This window comes from Hyperolius riggenbachi, chromosome 3 (genome assembly GCF_040937935.1).
Source record: "Hyperolius riggenbachi isolate aHypRig1 chromosome 3, aHypRig1.pri, whole genome shotgun sequence".
Lineage (NCBI taxonomy): Eukaryota > Metazoa > Chordata > Amphibia > Anura > Hyperoliidae > Hyperolius > Hyperolius riggenbachi.
In genome coordinates, this window is record NC_090648.1 from 124137246 (window position 1) to 124146033 (window position 8788).

Genomic DNA, 8788 nt, shown 5'->3' on the forward strand with positions numbered 1-8788 from the left:
GCTGGTAAGAGGTGCCCAGCAGATGCAGGAGGTAAGCTTGTACAAGGTGCCCAGCAGATGCAGGGGGTACGCTGGTAAGAGGTCCCCAGCAGATGCAGGAGGTAAGCTTGTACAAGGTACCCAGCAGATGCAGGGGGTATGCTGGTAAGAGGTGCCCAGCAGATGCAGGAGGTAAGCTTGTACAAGGTGCCCAGCAGATGCAGGGGGGTACGCTGGTAAGAGGTGCCCAGCAGATGCAGGAGGTAAGCTTGTACAAGGTGCCCAGCAGATGCAGGGGGTACGCTGGTAAGAGGTGCCCAGCAGATGCAGGAGGTAAGCTTGTACAAGGTGCCCAGCAGATGCAGGGGGTACGCTGGTAAGAGGTCCCCAGCAGATGCAGGAGGTAAGCTTGTACAAGGTACCCAGCAGATGCAGGGGGTATGCTGGTAAGAGGTGCCCAGCAGATGCAGGAGGTAAGCTTGTACAAGGTGCCCAGCAGATGCAGGGGGGTACGCTGGTAAGAGGTGCCCAGCAGATGAAGGGGGTAAGCTGGTAAGAGGTAACCAGCAGATGATGGGGGTAAGCTGGTGAGAGGTGCCCAGCAGGTGATGGGGGTAAGCTAGTAAGAGGTAACCAGCAGATGATGGGGGTAAGCTGGTGAGAGGTGCCCAGCAGGTGATGGGGGTAAGCTGGCGAGAGGTGCCCAGCAGATGCATTGCAGGGGTTAAGCTGGTAAGAGGTGCCCAGCAGATGAAGGGGGTAAGCTGGTGAGAGGTGCCCAGCAGATGCAATTCAGGGGGTAAGCTAGTGAGAGGTGCCCAGCAGATGAAGGGGGTAAGCTGGTGAGAGGTGCCCAGCAGATGCAGGGGGTAAGCTAGTAAGAGGTAACTAGCAGATGATGGGGGTAAGCTGGTGAGAGGTGCCCAGCAGGTGATGGGGGTAAGCTAGTAAGAGGTAACCAGCAGATGATGGGGGTAAGCTAGTAAGAGGTAACCAGCTGATGGGGGTAAGCTAGTGAGAGGTGCCCAGCAGATGATGGGGTAAGCTGGTGAGAGGTGCCCAGCAGGTGATGGGGGTAAGCTGGTGAGAGGTGCCCAGCAGATGGATTGCAGGGGTTAAGCTGGTAAGAGGTGCCCAGCAGATGAAGGGTGTAAGCTGGTGAGAGGTGCCCAGCAGATGCAGGGGGTAAGCTAGTGAGAGAATGCCCAGCAGATGCAGGGGGTAAGCTAGTGAGAGAATGCCCAGCAGATGCAGGGGGTAAGCTAGTGAGAGGTGCCCAGCAGATGATGGGGGTAAGCTAGTGTGAGAATGCCCAGCAGATGCAGGGGGTAAGCTAGTGAGAGGTGCCCAGCAGATACAGGGGGTAAGCTGGTAAGATGTGCCCAGCAGATGCACGGGGTACGCTGGTAAGAGGTGCCCAGCAGATGCAGGAGGTAAGCTTGTACAAGGTGCCCAGCAGATGCAGGGGGTACGCTGGTAAGAGGTGCCCAGCAGATGCAGGAGGTAAGCTTGTACAAGGTGCCCAGCAGATGCAGGGGGTACGCTGGTAAGAGGTCCCCAGCAGATGCAGGAGGTAAGCTTGTACAAGGTACCCAGCAGATGCAGGGGGTATGCTGGTAAGAGGTGCCCAGCAGATGCAGGAGGTAAGCTTGTACAAGGTGCCCAGCAGATGCAGGGGGTACGCTGGTAAGAGGTGCCCAGCAGATGCAGGAGGTAAGCTTGTACAAGGTGCCCAGCAGATGCAGGGGGTACGCTGGTAAGAGGTCCCCAGCAGATGCAGGAGGTAAGCTTGTACAAGGTACCCAGCAGATGCAGGGGGTATGCTGGTAAGAGGTGCCCAGCAGATGCAGGAGGTAAGCTTGTACAAGGTGCCCAGCAGATGCAGGGGGGTACGCTGGTAAGAGGTGCCCAGCAGATGCAGGAGGTAAGCTTGTACAAGGTGCCCAGCAGATGCAGGGGGTACGCTGGTAAGAGGTGCCCAGCAGATGCAGGAGGTAAGCTTGTACAAGGTGCCCAGCAGATGCAGGGGGTACGCTGGTAAGAGGTCCCCAGCAGATGCAGGAGGTAAGCTTGTACAAGGTACCCAGCAGATGCAGGGGGTATGCTGGTAAGAGGTGCCCAGCAGATGCAGGAGGTAAGCTTGTACAAGGTGCCCAGCAGATGCAGGGGGGTACGCTGGTAAGAGGTGCCCAGCAGATGCAGGAGGTAAGCTTGTACAAGGTGCCCAGCAGATGCAGGGGGTACGCTGGTAAGAGGTGCCCAGCAGATGCAGGGGGTACGCTGGTAAGAGGTGCCCAGCAGATGCAGGGGGTAAGCTTGTACAAGGTGCCCAGCAGATGCAGGGGGTAAGCTGATGAGAGGTACCTGCCAGCAGAGCAGATGGTAAGCTGGAAAGTGATCACACTGGCATGTGGTACAGCATGGATGATATAAGGGAAGAGGAGTCACTTACATGTCACATAGAGGAGAGGCGGCAGCAGCAGCAGGTAGGTTTCAGGTGTCCAGGGAAGATGGTAGGAGAGACCTGACAGATATCTGCACACAGCTCTTCTAGTGTCCCCCACCCACTGCTGTCTCAGCCCACTCTTTACCTCTCTCCCTGCTACCTCATGGTGTCATCATTCCCATTCCTTAGTTAACCCCTGGCCTTAGTCGTATCTCCACATTCTCAGGAGCTTCTGTCTTAGCGCCCCTTTACTTGTTCCTCTACCTTCTATCCCTGTGTCTTGTCAGCCCCTGCACTCGCCCCACTGCTCTCCTTCCTCTCTCGCCTCCACTCTTCCCCCGGCTGACACTCCTCTTAGGGGGGCCAGGATTGTAGGGGGCATACCCCCAGCAGCCCCAGGAGATTTCTTTCACTGGAGAAAATCACGGAGCTTCTGCGGGAAAAAAAATAATGAAGAGATCTCAGCAGACGGACAGACTCATTATGGGAAAATCAGCTGCTGTTGCTAGGAAACCAAATTCTTTTTTATCTGGAATCTGCCAGCAACAGAAAACAAATTATTCGGAATCCTTGTGACAGCGCGCAGCTCGGCACCTTCTGGTGTTCCCGGGGCACGCATGCCCCTCTACAGCTGCTACTGCTGTGCTCCAGCATTGCTGGGTCTCCAGGAGCTCGGCTATTCCTGCTCACTTATTAATGACATCTCTGCTATTTCTGACTGGGCACTCAGCCTTGCGCTGCTTCCGCCTCCTGCATAGAGTACATAAAAGCACGGAATGTAGAGGAGAGAAACACGAGGCGGTCCATCTATTCAGACTGGTCATCTCTTCTGCTCCATATCAGACTTCAGCAACCAGGGATGTAACTACAAGTCATGGAGCTCCCCATGCTAAACTTTAAATGGGTCCCCCAATGTTTGCACTGTTTCCCTTGCCTACCCCCATTGACTCTTAGAGCCTGGGAGCCCATCCTGCAAAAGACATAAAGCAAGTGTGACCATCATAATCTTCACACCCATTACTAGTGTAGCCACAAAAACACCTGATCTGAAGGATAGACCCCAGAGTGAAGTTGTATTTGGGGCCCCCTTACAGCTCTGGGCCCCTTGTAGTTACACCCAGGGACCGAGGGACGTAACTAGAAATCACTGGGCAGTGGGCCCCCCTGCAAAACTTTGGATGGGGGCCCCCTATCACTGAACCTCCATCGCAGGGAACGTGGAAAAAGTCCATGTTCCCTGCTTGCTGCCGCTGCTGTCATTTCTGGATGGGGGAAGCGCTGAAGGGGGAGCCCGAGGTGGGGGGGGGAGGGGTCATTCACCTCTCCCCGCCGCTCCCCCTTCCTGCGCTGTGTCCCCTCCTGCCCCTACAAATGGGACCCTAGAGCCATGCCTCCCCCTCCCCTCAGCCTTCTTCCCCCAAGGGAAGCAGGGGGCCCATGGCTCAATAGCAGCAGGGGCTATTGTTACGCCCCTGGTTACACCCCTGTCAAGTCATAATGCTTTAATTTATGCTTTTTTACCAAACCACAGTGCTAAAAAAAATTAACATAGGACCCCTTATGTTTTAGTGCTGTTGTGGCTTTTGCAGCGGCACAAGCTAAAATTGTTCAGACAATTAAAGTAGGCCTGGGACGGTGGAAACAAATTCTTTTTTACTTACCTGGAGCTTCTTTCAGCCCACCCAGCCTTACAGGTCCCTTGGTTTCCTCCTCTTCTGCTCCGTTGTGCCACTGTGTGTTCCTCTGACAAATTGCCAGTAGCAGGCTATTGCCTAGAAGGCTCCCAGCTATGAGCACGTGATCGTGGAGGCACACAGCCTGGGCTGCGCATGCGCAGTACCCTACAACTAGTCTAGTCAGCAAGCTTTTGGAGGGGCACAGCAGTACAATTGCATGCCTACACGCATTGAAACAAGTGTCAGCAAAATGGCTACAGGGGGGCGGGGAGAAGCCCCAGGTAAGTAAAATAGAACCTTTTCCCCTTCTTGGATATATTTTAAGTGATAAACCTAAACAAAGAAAAGCAGAAATCTTATTGGCTCAAGTACGCACTTGCCATAAACCAGGACTTGATTCCTTCAGTGTGTTCTAATTAAAAGTGCCATGCAGCCACAAGGTGATTGGCTGCATGGCGGCAGCATAGAGGAGTGAGGAGGACCTGTCCTGTTGCAGACGAGGTAAAATATGAAGCTCCTGCTGCTACTCTGCAACCCAAAACAGCCTCCCTACCCCCACACGGGGTGGCACGGGTCCTTGGGGCATCTCTGACTGTAAGGGTAATCCAACAAAAAAAAAAAAATACGTTACATTCAAAACTTTGAAAATACTTAAAGGATGATAATTGCATTTAGAGTCAATTTAAAACATTTTTCAGGAGAAAAATATAAATATTTACACAGATCTGTACCAACAGTCCTGAAAGAGGGATAAATTAGGACAAAAGAATGACAGAAGGATTAAGATCCCAAAGATGGACTGTTCCATAAAAATAAAAGCAGTGTTTATAAAATAATCATAAATGAAGGCTCATTTCAAAAATCTTTATTTGACCAATCGAAAGACATCACTGGTGAAAGGGCTGCAGCAGTTACCTGCAGATCTTCCTCCAGTCTTCCCTGGGTGGGGCAAGCCCTGATGGACTTGTGAGCAGTTGGCATGGCAAGTCAGACTTATTTGAGCCCTGGCTAAACAGCACCCATTGTTGTTTGCTCAATTCAGTCTCAGTATACTGTCTGCCGTGTTGGCATGCTATCCCTTTGTTCCTAACCCTGTCCTATCAGCCAATTAGATCAGTCTGCAGCTTGTTACCCTTCACCTTATGGGTGACAGCCTGTTAAAGGCGTTCTCTTGCACTTTAAAAAAACAAAAACTGCCACTTACCTGGAGCTTTTATCGGCCCCCTGCAGCTGGAATGTCCCGTGCCGTCCTCCTCCGATCGCCCGTTCGCCTGTTATTCGTCTAACTAGACTAATTGCAGTGCGTCTGTGCGGCAGTGGCCGCGCGTGCTCGCTCCCGCGCTCGTCAGTGGGAGCTTTCTGCACAGGTGCAGTTTAAAGTTTTCCTGTACTGCGCCTGCGCAGTAAGCTCCCGCTGATGCGCGCACACTTCTATTGGTCTAGTTAAACGAATAATTACACCGGTGCCGGCGGCGGGGAATGGGTGATCGGAGGAGGATAGTGCAGGACATTCCAGCTGCAGGGGGCCGATAGAAACCCCTGGATAAGTGGCATTTGTTTTTTTTTAAAGTGCAAGAGAACCCCTTTAAGACAGCTGTCTTTATTTGAGCGACGAGCAATCTCTTCCACAACCTTGGGATGTGGGTACAGGAATGCAATTGCACGAAAGACATTTAGGAACGCACAGCATTAACGACCCTCACGGCAGATTGGATCTTTAAAGAGACTCCGTAACAAAAATTGCATCCTGTTTTTTATCATCCTACAAGTTCCAAAAGCTATTCTAATGTGTTCTGGCTTACTGCAGCACTTTCTGCTATCACAGTCTCTGTAATAAATCAATGTATCTTTCCCTTGTCAGACTTGTCAGCCTGTGTCTGGAAGGCTGCCAAGTTCTTCAGTGTTGTGGTTCTGCTATGAATTCCCCCTTCCAGGCCCCTCTATGCACACTGCCTGTGTATTATTTAGATTAGAGCAGCTTCTCTCTTATCTTTTACAAGCTGGATAAATCGTCCTCTGAGCTGGCTGGGCTTTCACATACTGAAGAATTACAGACAAGGGCAAAGCTGTTTGCAAGAAAAAAAAGAGCAGCCTGAAACTTCAGTGCATGAGAACTGCAGGGAGAAAGAAACACACAAATGATCTCTTGAGATTCAAAAGGAAGGCTGTATACAGCCTGCTTGTGTATGGTTGTATTTTCTATGTGTGGACATACTGTACATCAACCTACTTCCTGTTTTGGTGGCCATTTTGTTTGTTTATAAACAAACTTTTTAAAACGGTTACTTTTTAACCACTTTTAATGCGGCGAGGAGCGGTGACAGAGGGTAATAGGAGATGTCCCCTAACGCACTGGTATGTTTACTTTTGTGCGATTTTAACAATACAGATTCTCTTTAAGATCCTTGACGACTCCTGTGCAAAGTGCCGCCATCGCCGGAACTCTCGTTTGTGCCCTTTGCGTGCCGTCGCATGACGTCGGGGTACCCACCGGCAGGAACATGGATTGGGGAATGCTCATCATCGGGTGACGTCTCTGTGATCCATCTTCCTGCGTCGTTAGGTGAGATCTGCAGCTTACTGCCTATGACCCTTGGAACGTTCTTAAAGAGAAACCAGAACCTAGGATTGAACTTCATCCCAATTAGTAGCTGATACCCCCTTTCCCATGAAAAATCTTTTCTTTTTCTCAAACGGATCATCAGGGGGCTCAGTATGGCTGATATTGTGGTGAAACCCCTCCCACAGTGTGATGTCAGCACCAGGGTCCTGACATCACACTGTTGGAGCCTTGCTGCATTGTGGGAAATTACAGCTGTTTCCAACTGCCAAAAAAGCATCATTTCTTTCCAAAGACACCACCTGCCAGCAGTAAAAATGTCGCTATGTGATAAATGCCAGAATCTAAATCAGGGAAAGGAAAGATTTTACAATGGGCAAACACTGACTAAATCATTATTGTAAAAATTAAGCACTTTTTTCATTACGATATTTTCACTATAGTTCCACTTTAAGTTTGATGTGCAGTGATTTATAGACCGGTTTACTCCTTCTCATCTTTACTTCTGAGAGACTCACCTTTTGACTTGTTTGTTTTTGCCCTATACTGCTAATTATTATATTTTGTTGTGAGATGTTCCACCATTTTTATTTTTTTTTGCATGACAAAACTGTTCTAGTCTTTTGTTTCCTCATCTTTCCTTTCTGCAACACGTTGCTGGGCTGGCATGAAATTTAAAATAAACATATATTTTTCATTAGGCAATAACATTTCTCAGTGTTAACATTGGATATGTTCTCTTTGTACTATTTTCAGTTGAATAAAATATTTTACATGACTTGCAAATTATACCTAACGCTGAACAATCCCTTATGTTCTACTGTATGTGAACATGAATGGAAAACATTTTCACACTGAAGACATGGCATCAGTATTCTGTATTTTTTAGCAGTGTTTAGCAGTGAAACTTCTGGTTTGTAGGACCAGGAACCACCAAATCATTCTTTTATTCATGTCTTTGTTGTTGGCTATCCATTTTAGTGGGGTATGGTCGGTAATGAAGTCAAAGCGCCTCCCCAACAGATGGTACCTCAAAGAATCTAAATCCCTTTTAATGGCTCAACACTCCTTCTCAAGCACTGCATAATTTATTTTATGATCATTCAGTTCTCTGCTCATGTAAGCTACAGATTGTTCCTCTCCATTCTGCACCTGCAACAACATTGCCCCTACCAGCCCTACATGTGATGCATCAGTTGGCATGACATACTCCTTCAAAAACTCTGAGAATGTTTTTTTTTTAAGGCCTGAATATATAAAGAGATGATTTGCATATTGAGAGTTTTGCCTCTAGAATCTATCCCTGGAAAAGAGGGGGGATAAAGCAATTAGAACACCTATAAGAGACAATATAGAGGGGCACACGGACAGGCTGCACAGTTGCACATGACTCTTGGATGAGTTGCGCGTTAACGGAGCCTTCAGCGGGAGAACAGAGGGAGCCCAGAGGATGCCAATGTACTTCAAATACTACGGGGGGTTGGAGGAAACCCCAGGTAAGTTCAGTATGGCATTTGTTTCATTCTGTTCAGGGTCTTTAGTGCCTTTAAGGTTCATTAAATTTAGAAAATGACATTGGGGAAGCACACGCGGTAGGCTCAGCTGCATCCCATGAAACAAAAGAATAGAAACAGGCAAGGAACAGGCCACAACATATTAAATAAATTGGAATAGAAACAGTAGTCACAAAGGCAGAACTAAAACATATCCAACAAGATTTTTCCATAAATTTGCAAAATACAGTTGGTAAACAGTATCAAAAATACAATAGCAACAGAAGTACAGACGATTAAAGAAGCAGTGGTTAACAGGGGCGTTGCTAGCCCGAAAGATCAGTGTCACATGCCCAGGATCTATTCTGGGGTGCCCAGCCCCGGATGTCCCCCAGACAGCAGTATTCACCTCCTGCCGCTTGGTCTCCAGGTTCTGCAGACATCTTCTCTCCTGGGCTTTCTCCACCTTCTCCAACTGGTAGTTATGGTGTGTTTTTCAATAATTTTTGATAAATAAAGTATAATGATTTTCTAAGCTGCGTTTGTAGTTATTGGCACATACCAACCACCATTTATTTCCCTTCCTAATTGTTTTTTTCTTTCTCCCCCTTCTCCACCACAACACCCAGCATGC

The 8788-nt window shown here is 48.9% G+C and overlaps 1 protein-coding gene across 1 annotated transcript in view; it reads right to left on the reverse strand.

Annotated features, from left to right (window-relative positions):
* LOC137561132 (neuropeptide Y receptor type 1-like) overlaps positions 1 to 2853 on the reverse strand; it is a 29079-nt gene extending 26226 nt beyond the window's left edge. The window contains exon 1 of the mRNA XM_068272394.1: positions 2432 to 2853. The gene's annotated coding sequence lies outside the window, so the exon portion shown is untranslated. The remainder of the gene's footprint in view (positions 1 to 2431) is intronic.
* Between the last annotated feature and the right edge of the window lie 5935 nt (positions 2854 to 8788).